The sequence below is a fragment of the Miscanthus floridulus genome, chromosome 6 (assembly GCF_019320115.1).
Source record: "Miscanthus floridulus cultivar M001 chromosome 6, ASM1932011v1, whole genome shotgun sequence".
Classification (NCBI taxonomy): Eukaryota; Viridiplantae; Streptophyta; class Magnoliopsida; order Poales; family Poaceae; genus Miscanthus; species Miscanthus floridulus.
The window spans coordinates 25,393,560-25,407,144 of NC_089585.1; the positions used below are offsets into that span (position 1 = coordinate 25,393,560).

General features: G+C 50.6%; 1 pseudogene; it reads left to right on the forward strand.

Moving 5' to 3' along the window:
- The first annotated feature begins 891 nt into the window (after positions 1-891).
- LOC136461890 (fructose-bisphosphate aldolase 3, chloroplastic-like) lies at positions 892-4,656 on the forward strand (annotated as a pseudogene).
- The last annotated feature ends 8,929 nt before the right edge of the window (positions 4,657-13,585 follow it).

Sequence of the window (13,585 nt, forward strand, 5' to 3'; positions counted from 1 at the left end):
AGTCCCTGGGTGTGGGAGGGTAGGTCGCTGACAAGTGGGGTTTGCGCGCTCGTGTCGCGTCGCATCCACGGCGATACCTCTGCAACGCGGGCCCGCACACGCGCGCGGGTGCGTGAACCTGAGGGCGACGTGGCCGCAGTTCGAACGTCGGTACATCGACGGTTGTTTGGTCCGCAAGGGTCCTGACTCCGGACCTGGCGAGCACTGACTGGTTGATAGACTGGGCCCACGATTATTCTGTGGCTCTGTGTGCTTTTCCCACGGGCTCCCTTCTTTCTTCGGAATGGAATTTTGGGTCCTGGCCTAAACTGCCAACCCTAAATCTTAAACGGACTGGGCCTTATGCCTGATGAAGGCTTCCACGTTCTAGTTGGGCCTTGTGTCGCGCTTTTGAGTTTGTTCATCACAGAAGAAACAACCAAACAAAAAGTACAGAAACTATACGGCGAGCTGGCCTCGGTGGATCCGCCCGGCGGCGGAGACGGCAAAGGAAAGGAGTATCGAATATTGTTATTGGTCCTCGTTGTATTCTGTATTTACGGACACCCTCAACCCCCGGTAAAAAATACATTGACTCCGGGCAAATTGACCAAAGTGAAATCAACCAAAGCTAACAATATATATATATATATATATATATATTGAAAATTTAAGATCATAATATACATATCTTCTATAATCTGAGAAGATCTTGCTGGTCCAAAACATGGTTAGAACAACCACTTTACATTCACAAAAAATAATGAATGGCCATTTTATTTTACACTTACAAACAAATAAAGGATAGGAGGTGTTTTAGAAATGAAAATTTAAATCAAGGAAAGGAAAGGATCTAGGCATAAAAGTTACCTCCTACTAGTTTCTCTCACGTCTCGTCTCGTGACTCTCGTCTGCCACCAACCCACCACCTATTCTCCGCGTCGCGTCGTGAAACCAAACACCGATCGCACACACTTACCAACCTCTATGGCTATGGCGACGGCGAAGCTGAGCTCCCCGGCTACCAACTTGCTCGCTGGCGGCCGCACGCGCCGATCCGCGCCCGCCAGCCGCGCGACGGTGATCCGCGCCGCCGCAGGCTCCTACTCCGACGAGCTCGTCTCCACCGCGGTGAGCCCCCCACCACCAAACCCTACATCTATCTGTCCCTTCAGTATGAGTGGATTGACTGCCGGCCCGGAGGATCTGGCTTTTGGAGTGTTGCACGTGTCATACGCGGCGATCTGTGATGTGGTGATGATTTCGTTGTTTGTATCTGTTGATCTGTGAACGGTGATGGGGACTGTTCGGCAGGACTAGGATGATGAGGAAGACGCCGATATTTCTTCTTTTGGTTTACTCGATTCAAATTTTGGTTGAAGAAACATTTTCTTGGTACCTATTCGTTGCGATGCATAGGTATACATGTCAACATCTGGGGGGCATAGTGTTCAGTCACAGAGTGCTTTACTTGAATGCAAGCTGCATTGCTCATTGTGTTCTTCCCCATGCAAACCAAAATTGAGATGCCAGATGCGTAGAAGTGCTTAAGAAATTAGGCGATGTGCTAATATCCTGTGTTATTTAGGGATGTCCAGCTGTGGTGCATAAAACCATGTTTATTGTGCTTTATCTGCTCAAAGATCCCATACAAAATCTGATATATGGAATACTTGAATCGAATTGACAAAGTTCTCACTGACTTGACTGTTTCTGGTCTCTACTAGACTTCTGGTCGTAATCATGTGAATTGTGTGCTTATTGTTGGGTGTTATTTCTTATGAACTGATTACCAACAGCAATTCACCTACTCTGTTATTAGTAGTTGTGTGATCCAATTATGGTTCATATTTTGATATGATTAAAGGCTATCTTGATTATCTATCTGCCTCTGGGCAGGCACTTAAAAATGAAGTGTGCTCATTTTGACTGCTTCAGTCTCTGCTCAACTTTTCTATTAGCATGGACTTCAGGGGAATGTTGGTCTGAAGACTATCAAACTGCTGAGGTCACCAAATGGGTTCAAAGGCAATACAAGCTTTTGACCTTTTGTGGCTTCTTAACTGTAATAACTTATGCATAACTATTTGTTAAAATGCTGATGTGCAATTCTCTGCATCTGATTTCTGATTAATGTTTCAATGCAAGGATCTACAATGTACAAAACTTACAAGTAGTGCTAGAGTGTGAATTTGGCACTTCCTCTGTATACTGTGGATATTAGAGTTTATGTGATATCAACTGTAATGCTTCTTTGTTTGTGTCTGTTGATTGATAGTAAGTTCGTGCAAGCCTAAAAAAAAAGGGCGTACCTAGTGCAGAGAGCTCCCGCTCTGTGCGGGGTCTGGGGAAGGGTGTCAGTGGCAAGCCTTACCCTCGCCTATGCAATGCGAGGAGACCGCGACTCGAAACCGGGACCTTCCGGTCACAGGCGGTAAGACTCTACCGCTTGCACCAGGCCCGCCCTTCTTAAGTTCGTGCAAGCCTGTCAACCATATTTTGAGTTATGTGTTTCATCTATTGGAATTGACACTCATGACTGTTTGATTGGTTGAGCTTTGGTATGGAAATATGTTCTTCTAAGTTCTAAGTCATTCTCCTTTCCCACTATTGCTTATTTCTTCTTAACCGTGATTCGTTTTTTCTGTTGTTTTTGTGAATACCAATCTAATTGTTGCAACTTTATCTGCAGAAATCTGTTGCTTCGCCTGGGCGTGGTATTCTAGCAATTGATGAGTCAAATGCGACATGCGGAAAGAGGCTATCGTCAATTGGTTTGGACAACACAGAACCTAACCGCCAGGCTTACAGGCAGCTTTTGCTGACAACTGCTGGTCTTGGTGAATACATTTCTGGTGCTATTCTTTTTGAGGAGACTCTTTATCAATCAACTACAGATGGCAAGAAGTTTGTTGACTGCTTGAAGGATCAGAATATCATGCCCGGCATCAAGGTTGACAAGGTATGCATGTCATGATCTTATTCTTATATCATGTTAGCACACACATTGCTTCTAACATTATTATTCTCACTACTTGATTGCTTTGGTTTCATGAATCAGGGTTTGGTTCCATTGCCTGGATCCAACAATGAATCGTGGTGCCAAGGTCTTGATGGTTTGGCTTCAAGGTGTGCTGAGTACTATAAGCAGGGGGCGCGCTTCGCAAAGTGGTTTGTTCATACTCCAATTATTTATGTGTCAACTAATCTTGTTGGTGTTTCCTTTCTAAAGTTGCTATTGTTACTGATATTCTCCAGGAGGACTGTTGTTAGCATCCCTTGTGGTCCATCTGCATTAGCAGTGAAGGAAGCAGCTTGGGGACTTGCTCGATATGCTGCTATTGCTCAGGTAACAAAATAAACTGCAACTGTGGAAACATCTCAATAAAATTTTGTTTGATGGCTCATGGAGCTTTGGTGATGTACCTTTCTGCATTCATATGGGCACTTGTGCTGTTCATAAAATTATACACATTAGTTGTGCTGCAGTCACTGTGAATAGAAAGACATGGTGTTTGAATGGATTGAATGGGGGTCAGACTTTATTTTGGACAGAATGATGTATGAATTTATTTGGTGTTCAGCCTGAGGTGTTTATAAAGATCTAATATATTATTATGGTTAGGCGCACTTCTATTTGAGCTGACACCACACATGTATTCTTAAAATGAAGCAAAAAAGAAAAAGGAATCATGTAGCGTAACCTTTGCAACAGATTCTTACAGCCCGATTTGGGTACATGCTTTGCAACATTACACCGGTCAGAAATAATGTCATCTTTGTTTATCATGTTTCAACATGAATAATCTACAGGATAATGGCTTAGTGCCAATTGTGGAGCCAGAGATCCTTCTTGATGGAGACCATGGGATCGAGAGAACTCTTGAGGTGGCAGAGAAAGTGTGGTCTGAGGTGTTCTTCTACTTGGCCCAAAACAATGTTCTGTTTGAGGGTATCCTGCTGAAGCCCAGCATGGTCACTCCTGGAGCTGAGCACAAGGAGAAGGCTTCTCCATAGGCCATTGCCAAGTACACGCTAACAATGCTCAGGAGGAGAGTACCTCCTGCTGTTCCTGGAATCATGGTATCATCTTGACTCTTGGAGCAAGTAATCTGCATATAAAATCAGATCATCAATCGTTATAACTGATTTCTTCTGCAGTTCCTTTCTGGTGGACAGTCTGAGGTGGAGGCAACTCTGAACCTGAATGCAATGAACCAGTCTGCGAACCCATGGCATGTATCGTTCTCCTATGCCCGAGCTCTGCAGAACTCGGTGCTGAAGACATGGCAAGGGCGCCCTGAGAACGTGGAGGCAGCGCAGAAGGCCCTGCTGGCGCGCGCAAAGGCCAACTCACTGGCACAGCTCGGTCGTTACACTGGTGAGGGTGAGAGCGATGAGGCAAAGAAAGGCATGTTCCAGAAGGGCTACACCTACTAACATGCCAGCGAGATATTTCCATGACATTATTTTTCTCGAACCATTTCCATGACATTATACTTATCGTTTTGGTGTCACGCTTTTTTTGGGTACGCATGAGTGAATAATAACCAAATTCTTGGTGCCAACAACTTCTAGCAGTGCATTTAATCTTAGAGCTCCTGTAGAACCTATAGAACGAAGATGTACTCTGAGAAAGTTAAGTGATATTTGCAATCTGGTAAAATTCTATTCCTAGCCAAGTTGCCACCTGTGCGGCTGTGCCAAGCACAACAGGTGAAAACCTGCCTTGATTTTTGTATGCGCAAGTATCGACAACTCTCAGCTCCGTTAAACAACGCTTATCTAGTTTGATCTTTGGGTGAAAACTTTGGTTTGACTGTCATTCACTGTGCTTACTGCACTACTAGAGGATTTTACAATCAGTAATGATTTATGTCACTATCGGCGGTTTGTGTTATTAGCTGTTAGTCAACTTGCAGGCGGGCTCGTTCGCGGCCGGCCGCTAACCCGCCTCGCTTGCCGCAAAGTTTATTAGCGGGCTTGCGGCTTGCCACAAAGCTGTGGATCTTGCGGACAAGTGTTCCGCGGACACAACAAACTTGTATGCAAGACCCGCAAGACGGACAAGTGTTCCGCGGACTCAACCTGAAGCTCAAGGAAGCACCTGTCAGCACCCTCATTGGCAATTTTGGAAGCGTAGGAATGGAGTGGTTTTCAGAGCTCTGAATGCAACGATTCCAAGTGTAATGTAATGTAATCAAAGAAAACGGTGTAATTTGTAAAATCCAACGCCTTAAAGGCGGGTTATGATCAATAAAATTCAGGTGGAGATCCTCTCCCCGCGGTGACCAAGTAATTAGTCCAAAGTGATTGTTGTTAACAATGCTTGAACACTGTGTGTTATGTTCTCCCATGCTGGCGAGCACCACTGAAAACATCCTAGCCTGGCCCCTTCTCCTTAGGCTCAACACTATTCAGGAAGATGCTGCTGCTGCTACAAAGCTAACACTGGCTCCTGGTGGAATTTTCTATCCAATCCGAAACAGCCAGCACGATTTGGATTCCATTTTGTCCTTATCACTAACTACAAGTGTTCGATTGACGGACACAAGGAGGCAGATGCTCTAACAAACTAGAGACAATCTCTCAGCCCTCGGTACAATCAGTATCTCTTGTTCCTCCCATTTTGTTTTTTGATTGAGAAATGAAGACGGAGAACATCATATGATACGGACCCATCGTCGTCAGGTTTCGAGCTCTTCTGAGGCATCTCCGATAGAGAGGAGTTATAAAACTCAACTGCTGTAAACACCGCCGCGCATTGCACTGCATTTGTTCTTGCAGGAAAGATGCAACTGATATGAACCAATCGGTGTGGTGGTTGCAGGAAGCCAGGAGAACCTGAGGATGGAGGCACCTCGCTTCCAGAACCAGTCACCTACAGGCATCCGTAACACCTGACATAATCATGAAAACCTCAATATGCAAACTCAAGAAACTCACAAGCCCTGACAAACATGCAGTTTTGCGTGACGGCCAGCGTGGTGGCTCGAGCGAGTGCGGGTGAGCGTGGACAGCGGGCAAGCGCGGCCAGCGAGCGAGCACGGTGGCGCGGCCGAGCGCAGCCAGCTCGGCCAGCAGGCGAGCACGGCCGCACGCCCGAGCGCAGCCTGCGGTGGCACAGCCGGGGCGGAGGCACGGCGACGGCGCGGGCGCGCGACCTACGCGAACGGGGAGCGCAGCCTGCGGCGGTGCGGTCAACGCGTACGACGAGTACGTGTGGCCAGCGCGGCGGCGCGGCTTGAACGGGAGGGCCGGTAGGGTTCAGGACGAGCCGGAAGGGAGAGGAGGGTGTTGCGGGTCTTGCGGGTTGCTGCGAGGCTTCTCGCTCGCCCAACGGGCTTGGATGGTTGGAAGTCTTTGGCCACGAAAAAATTACAGCCCGTCCACAACAGCCACGAAGCCTAGTTTTGCGGGACGAGCGGGCGGGTTACGTTAACAACCCGCCCCGCCTGCAACTTGAGCTGTTAGTGATACTCAAACTGAGTATACTCTCGTTTGTGTGGGTATGTATCATTAGCTGGTTGTGATGTTTTTCCTTAACGACTGACCTGACTTGATTTTTATGTAATCCGCTTTATTCTTCTAAGTTGGCGTTCATAGGTCTTTGTGTTGTGTGTGTGTACTCCGTGTGGTAATCTTGCCCTCCTCCAGTGATCTCCATGGAGGACGTGTCGGGTATCAATATTAGAGATACCTGGAGAAAGAAAGTTAACGACCATGAGCGTTAATTTGCTCGGATGGTCCAAAACGTATTTAAGGTCTCACCCGACCCTAAGGGCGTGGCCTCGGGCACGGGCTCCGTCTCGCTCGACCCCTCGGGCGTGGGCTTCGTCTCGCCCGACGGGGATCCACACCGCCTCCAACCACTCGGGTCTAAGAGTACGACCCCAGGGTTAAACTTCTGACACCGGGAGGGAAGCGGGCATGTCTCGACGTGACCCGTGGACACGACGGACCGTAACTGGGAGCTCACGTCGCCAATAGTGTCGGGCGTGCCGGCGCTGTGCTGCATAATCCCCGTACGACAGGAGTACCTGTTGACCACGCCGTCCGCCGAAACGGAGTGGAGCGTCGCGACTAGCTGACGACGCCTGCGTATAGTGCCAATGACGAATAGGGCCGCGACGTGGAGCTGTCCCCGTCATCATCTACAGGACCGGCGGGACCCGCATAAAAGAGATGAAGGATGCCGCGACCCTAGAGGCCTTCTTCTCCCTCGCTTTTCTCTTTTTCTCTCTCTTTCCCTCTCTATAACCTACGTCTTCCCCTTCACCTATAAAAGGGGAAGCAGAACGCCCTAGGAGAGAGGCACGAGCACACGGCTGAACGAGCTCAACAAGACTCAACTATGTTCGATCTTTTCACCAAACACTTGGGACCTTCTCCCTCTCTCGCCCGTTTGTAACCCCTAATACAAACTAGTGTCGGTAACACGAGCAGCAGCAGACTAGACGTAGGGATATTCCGCCCGAACCAGTATAAATCCTTATGTCCTCTGAGCACACCATCCGGGCCAGACGCGCAGATACAAATTTACTAGCCGGTGGTTCGAAACACCGACAATTGGTAGGCTAGGTAGGGGGTTTTTGCGCGTCTCGACGTCCACATTAGGCCTCGAATGGCTAGTTACGGCGTTAGCTGGGTCCCGGGTGCGCACGTGCGCTTCGGGAGCCTGGACTTCATTGTCACGAAGGAGGGAGAGTTGGCGCAGGCTCCCACCACCGTCTAGCCTCTCCACTCCGCCGACCTCGACGTGATCATCGAGGCGGTTGAGGAGCTACAGTTGCACGTGCCGAAGGCCCGTGTCCCCAAGAGCAACCGGCTCCTCGGCTTCGACTACGGGAGGCTAGAGCGCCAACTCGACGCCTTCCTAGGACCCCGATCGTCCCAAGTGGAGCTGCGCTGCCTTACTTTCTCCATCGCCAATGCCATGATGCAACTCGCCGGAGGGGAACTGCTCTCCCAGGAACACCTCACTCGAGGCACCCCAGCAGTGTTCCCATTCGGTCTACGCAATGCTGCGGGGACCGTTGGCCACCTCGTGGTGCAGCGCATGCACCCATCTCCTATGAACGATGAGTTCATGGGGTTGACCGAATACGTCATGGAATCTTTCCATGACCTTCTCACGGGAGATTTAGAGACGATCTCTGACTCTAACTCTAGTAGGGGAAGCCATCACCCCTCGTAAGAATGTTATATGGCAGGTACCATCGAGGGACGTGTCGAAAGCGTCCACAAGGGAGGGCTACCCCACCAAATGACCTCAATGTTGAGGTCGAGGAAGATGCAGGGGCCCTTCCTCGCATGCAGGTGGAACAGCTAAGAGCATGGCACCAGGAGCTTGAGGATGCACGACTACAACTCGAGCAGGAGCGCGTAGAGCTCGAGCGAGAGATCGAGCATCGCGAAGACGGTGGGCGTGCGCGCACCATGGCCCGCGACATAAACTGGAGGATCATCGAAGACGATGGAGCCCTCCCACACTTCACTCGAGCAAGCCAGAACATCGCTGCCATGATGGCCTTGCTCCGAGGGCTCCTAGAGCCCACGACACCCCAGGATCGTCGAGCCCATCGCGAGATCTGCACGTTGCTTGAGCACGCGGCGGTGCAGCAGGCGAAGAGCTCGCTATCTCGGTGATGCTAGCTCGACGCTAGTCAGCGTGTGCCCTCGGGAGGACATGTCGGGGACATGTCTGTCCACCAGGCACCGCATGGCGGTGGGGGGCACGCCACGGCTCCGGTGCATGAGCATCTCAGCCTCCACCATGATGCGTGTAACACCCAGGATGCCTGTAGGCGTGGACGAAGCGACGAGAGAGAGGAAGTCGGCCGTGGCTACCACCCTCGTTGTGACGGACACTATGATAGCGGCGAGGACCAGAGCCCAAGCCCCGACCTACCGAAACCTCAGGCCTTTGGCCGACACATCCTCAACGTCGCCTTCCCATCATGGTACCGACCACCGACCAGCATCCCAAAATACTCTGAGGAAACAAACCCCAAACTATGGCTCGAGGATTACCGACTTGCTTGCCAAGCCGGTGGAGCGGATAGTGATAGTTTCATTATCCGCAACCTCCCATTGTTCCTGGTCGATTCGTCACGAACATGGTTGGAGCACCTTTCGTCTAACCAGATTCAAAGTTGGGCAGACCTAGAGGAGATTTTGGTGTGAAACTTCTAGGGCACCTACACGCATCCTGGGAACCCGTGGGATCTCAAAAACTGCTGATAGAAGTTCGGGGAAACTCTTCGTGAGTACATCCGGTGCTTCTCCTGGCAGTACAACGAGCTGCCCGACGTCGCCGATGCCAACGTTATAGGAGCCTTCCTGTCCGGGACCACCTACGAGTCCCTGGTTCATAAGCTGGGATGTAAGGATTCATGAACCACCAAGGAGCTCCTCGACATCACCATTGGCCATGCCTCGGGCGAGGAGGCGGTCAGAGCAATTTTGACCATCCTAAGGGCAAGGCGAAGCAAGACAAGGACGCCGACGAAGGCGCCTCCAACCACCCCAACAAGAAGAAAAACAAGCAGTGGCGTAAGGACTCGCTCATGGCTGCTGCCGACCGCAAGGGGGGTCGAAAGCCCACTGAGGGTAGCCCAGACCACTTCGAGAAGCTACTCGAAGGGCCATGCATGAACCATGCCTTCCCCGTCAAGCACCTATACAAAGATTGCGCCCTCATGAAGTGGTTTCTGTCCAGTGGCTCCAAGAAGGATGGAGCTAACGTAGACCCAGTGGCAGAGCCTGACCCTCTTACTGACTAGAGGACACCTTACCTCGATTATCTCCTCTGTGAGGTGCTACGAATGGACAAAACGGAGGCTCACGCGTTGCGCCAAGTCCTTCATTGTTATTGAGGGGGAGCTCTATAAGCGAAGCCACACCGGGATCCTACAGCGCTGCATCCCCATCGAACAAGGGAAGTAGTTGCTGAGAGATGTCCACAATGGGGTCTGCGGTCACCATGTCGCACCTAGGACCCTGGTCAGAAATATGTTCTGATAGGGCTTCTATTGGCCGACCACAGTAGCCGACGCTGAACAGATTGTGCGCACCTGCGAAGGGTGTCAATACTATGCTCGGTAGACTCACCTGCCGGCCTAAGCACTCCAAACGATCCTCATCATGTGGCCATTCGTGGTCTAGGGGATTGATATGGTCGAACCTCTCAAGAGAGCATCCGGGGCTATACACACTTGCTTGTCATCGTAGACAAGTTTACAAAGTGGATAGAGGCTCGGTCGATCTTCGTGATCATGTCCGAGCAAGCCATGCTATTCTTTCTTGATATCATCCATCGCTTTGAAGTCCCGAACTCCATTATTACGGATAATGGCATGCAGTTCACTAGAAAAAAGTTCCTTCGATTCTGCGATGAATACCACATCCATGTCGATTGGGCCGCCGTGGCGCACCCCCACATGAACGGGCAGGTCGAGCATGCAAACAACATGGTCCTACAAGGCTTCAAGCCTAGGATCTTCAACCGGTTGAACAAGTTTAGCAAATGATGGGTCATGGAGCTCCCCACGATGCTCTGGAGCCTAAGGATGACCCCCAGCCGAGCCACCGGCTATACACCCTTCTTCATGGTCTATGATTCTGAGGCTATCCTCCCAACCGACCTCGACTATAGAGCACCGAGGGTCAAGGCGTACAACAAGGAGGGAGCCAAGGCGTCCCTCGAGGATGCCATGGATCAGCTCGACGAGGCGCGCGATGTGGCCTTCCTCTGCTTGGCTAAGTACCAGCAGGTGTCATGCTGGTACCACAGCCGTCAGGGGTGGGGTCGGGCCTTCAACATCGGGGACTTGGTACTCCGCCTCGTCTAGAGCAACAAAAACCATCACAAGCTCTCTCTGTCATGGGAGGGACCATACGTCATCGTAGAAGTGCTTCGACCCGGCACCTACAAGCTCAAGACCGTCGATGGCAAGGTCTTCATCAATGCATGGAACATCGAGCAACTACGTCATTCTTACCCTTAGCATATGCATGTACCCATGAAAACTAAGAACGGCGTTTCTAAAATACAAAAATGCTTTTTTCGCTATCTCATCCTCGATCCTTAGTGACACTCGACCCCAGCAACGGCACGAGGCCAGGCCTCACTTGGGGACTGATAAGAGCATACCTATTCAGAAACAATCATGGTGTCCGACCCCTACTCACATTAAGACCTAAAAGCAAGAGCTGTGGAAATCAACACTGAGTAAAGTTGGTCGAACTGCAAGGAACCTACGCCCCAGCGGCTACGACGTTATTGCTCAGCAGCGTGATCAGGGTTCCTTCGCCTGCGCCTTAAGCTTTGTAGCCTTAACAACGGAAAAAGGGTCGGAATGCAGTAACCTTTTTATAACACAAAAAGAAAAAAGTACCCAAAAGTTTGTTTGACTGAAACAAAAGAACTAAAACTTATTCATTTATTACAAGACCACCACTTCGTTTATCTAACTAACTAATTTTTTAGGGGGATGATCTCATCCTTTATCTTGGCAGATAAGTCTAGTGCCAAATGGGCTCCCTCGAAGGATGCACTGGATGATGGTTCGCCCCATTCGATGGGCCAAGAACTGCCACAGGTAAGGAGGGATACGGAGCTGAAAACGCTGCCACCACCCATTCAGGCCTAGGAGTTCGAAGGTTGGTCAACCAACGGTGTCGGGTTCATAAACTCGGGGTCCCTCGGGAACCGGCTTCCACGCCAAGGCTTGGCCCAAGCCGACAGCACGTAACTCATGGGCCGACCCAAGAGTCTAAAACGACAGGTCGGAAGGGCGGCCATGTCACCGATTGGAAGGTCTGGCCAAAGAGGAACAGCGCCCGCTCATCAGCTGCTTTGGCCCACCTCTCCGACTGGAGCGTTCGCTTCGGCTCCAGCCACCACCGGATGGCCTCTCTGATTAGAAGGCCTGGCCCAAAACACTACTTCTGACTCCAACCCCGCGTCTCTGATCGAGGATTGTAGGAACCCTTCTCACCGCTCTTCTCCGACCGGCGCACTCAAAACCGACTGGAGCCATCCGACTAGGGACGCCCGCTCGGTAGGAACCAGAAGACGTGCGAAGAAAGGTAAGGCAAGACTCACAAGTCAAAACCACTGTACCAAGGACCATACCCTACATGGAATAGTACTCTATAGCCACCCTGACACAAACAGTATTGTAGGCACTGACATCTCCCTCTATAGTATTGTAGGGGCCGCTAAAACTCCCATACGGTAAGGCCCTCCACGTGCCTCTGGGCATCGATAGCGGTATGGGCGCCAGGATTTACCGTACCGGGTGAACATAGCGAGACTCCTCACATGCCTCTAGGCATCAAACAGTATTTGCAGGTACTGATGTCCACCATCTCTGAAAAAGGCAGCATGACCTCCCGTATGCATCTGACATTCTACAATGACATCAATAGTGTTGTAGGCACCTACCATTATCTGGTACCCACCGGTGTGGGCAACAAGGCTCGGTAGGCATGGACAACAAGGCTCGGTAGCATACGTACCCTCACCCTCTCACTTGTAAAGCCATCCCCTTTATCTATAAAAGGGGATGCGCCCCCTCCAACAAAAGGGAGAGCCCTTCTTGAAGATAACAAGCACCGATCAAGTTCTCTAGCTCACAACCACAGAACCACCGGGTTCATACTCCAAGCACATGCTTGAACACTTAGCTCATAGCGTAGCTCCTATCACTCTTGGCCCTTCCGACCGAACCTCTTGTACACCCCATCTTTCTCCTTCTTGTTTGTAACCTCACTGCAAACTTCGAGCACTTGGGCTTAGGAATAAAGTCACTGACCAACCCAAACTAGACATAGGGCACGTTGCCTGAACCAGTATAAATCCTGTGTCATTGAGTGCTAGGCCACCTCCTATCACAACGTACGGTAAAACTACAAATATTCACTAGTTGGTCACTTTCTACACCAATAGTTGGCGCCGTTCGTGGGGACGACGTTGTACGTTCAACACTTTTTGGTCATCGGATGGCCCACTTTTCCGCCACCCTCACCGTGGTGGGCTTGAGCGATACGATTCGCTTCGGCTCGCTGGAGTTTCCCACACTCTCACCCGCTAGGATGCGGGTTCTACCTATCTTCGAGCCATCCTAGGCCTTCCTCTTCAGAAGCCTAAACTTCATCACCGACCGGCTCGACGTGCTACATCTCCGCGAGGAGGCTCATGTCCCAGCACCCGTCGGAGGAGCACCCTCCATCAACTCCGGGATGCATGGCTTCGACGACGGGGCATCTGCGCTTCTTTCCGAGCAAACTATCTGCTCAAACCCCGCTGTGAATAATATACATGCTGTTATTTACTTACTATTCTTTATCTTCCGCCGATTACCCTACGGAACCCCATTGTCCCCAACGCAACTGTCGTATGACCGGTTCCTCTACGGCCTCGCGTCTTTTGTGGACGCATATGCCCGGGAGCTCCGAAAGATGCCTATGCCACCCCTCTCGCATCTGAATTCATGGGAATGGCGAGCTATGCTCCCACTTGTTTCCTCAACCTCATGGATGATGATAGCGAGAGTGATGGCTCCAGCCTCGGCGACATGGCACCTAGCCACCGTCTGTC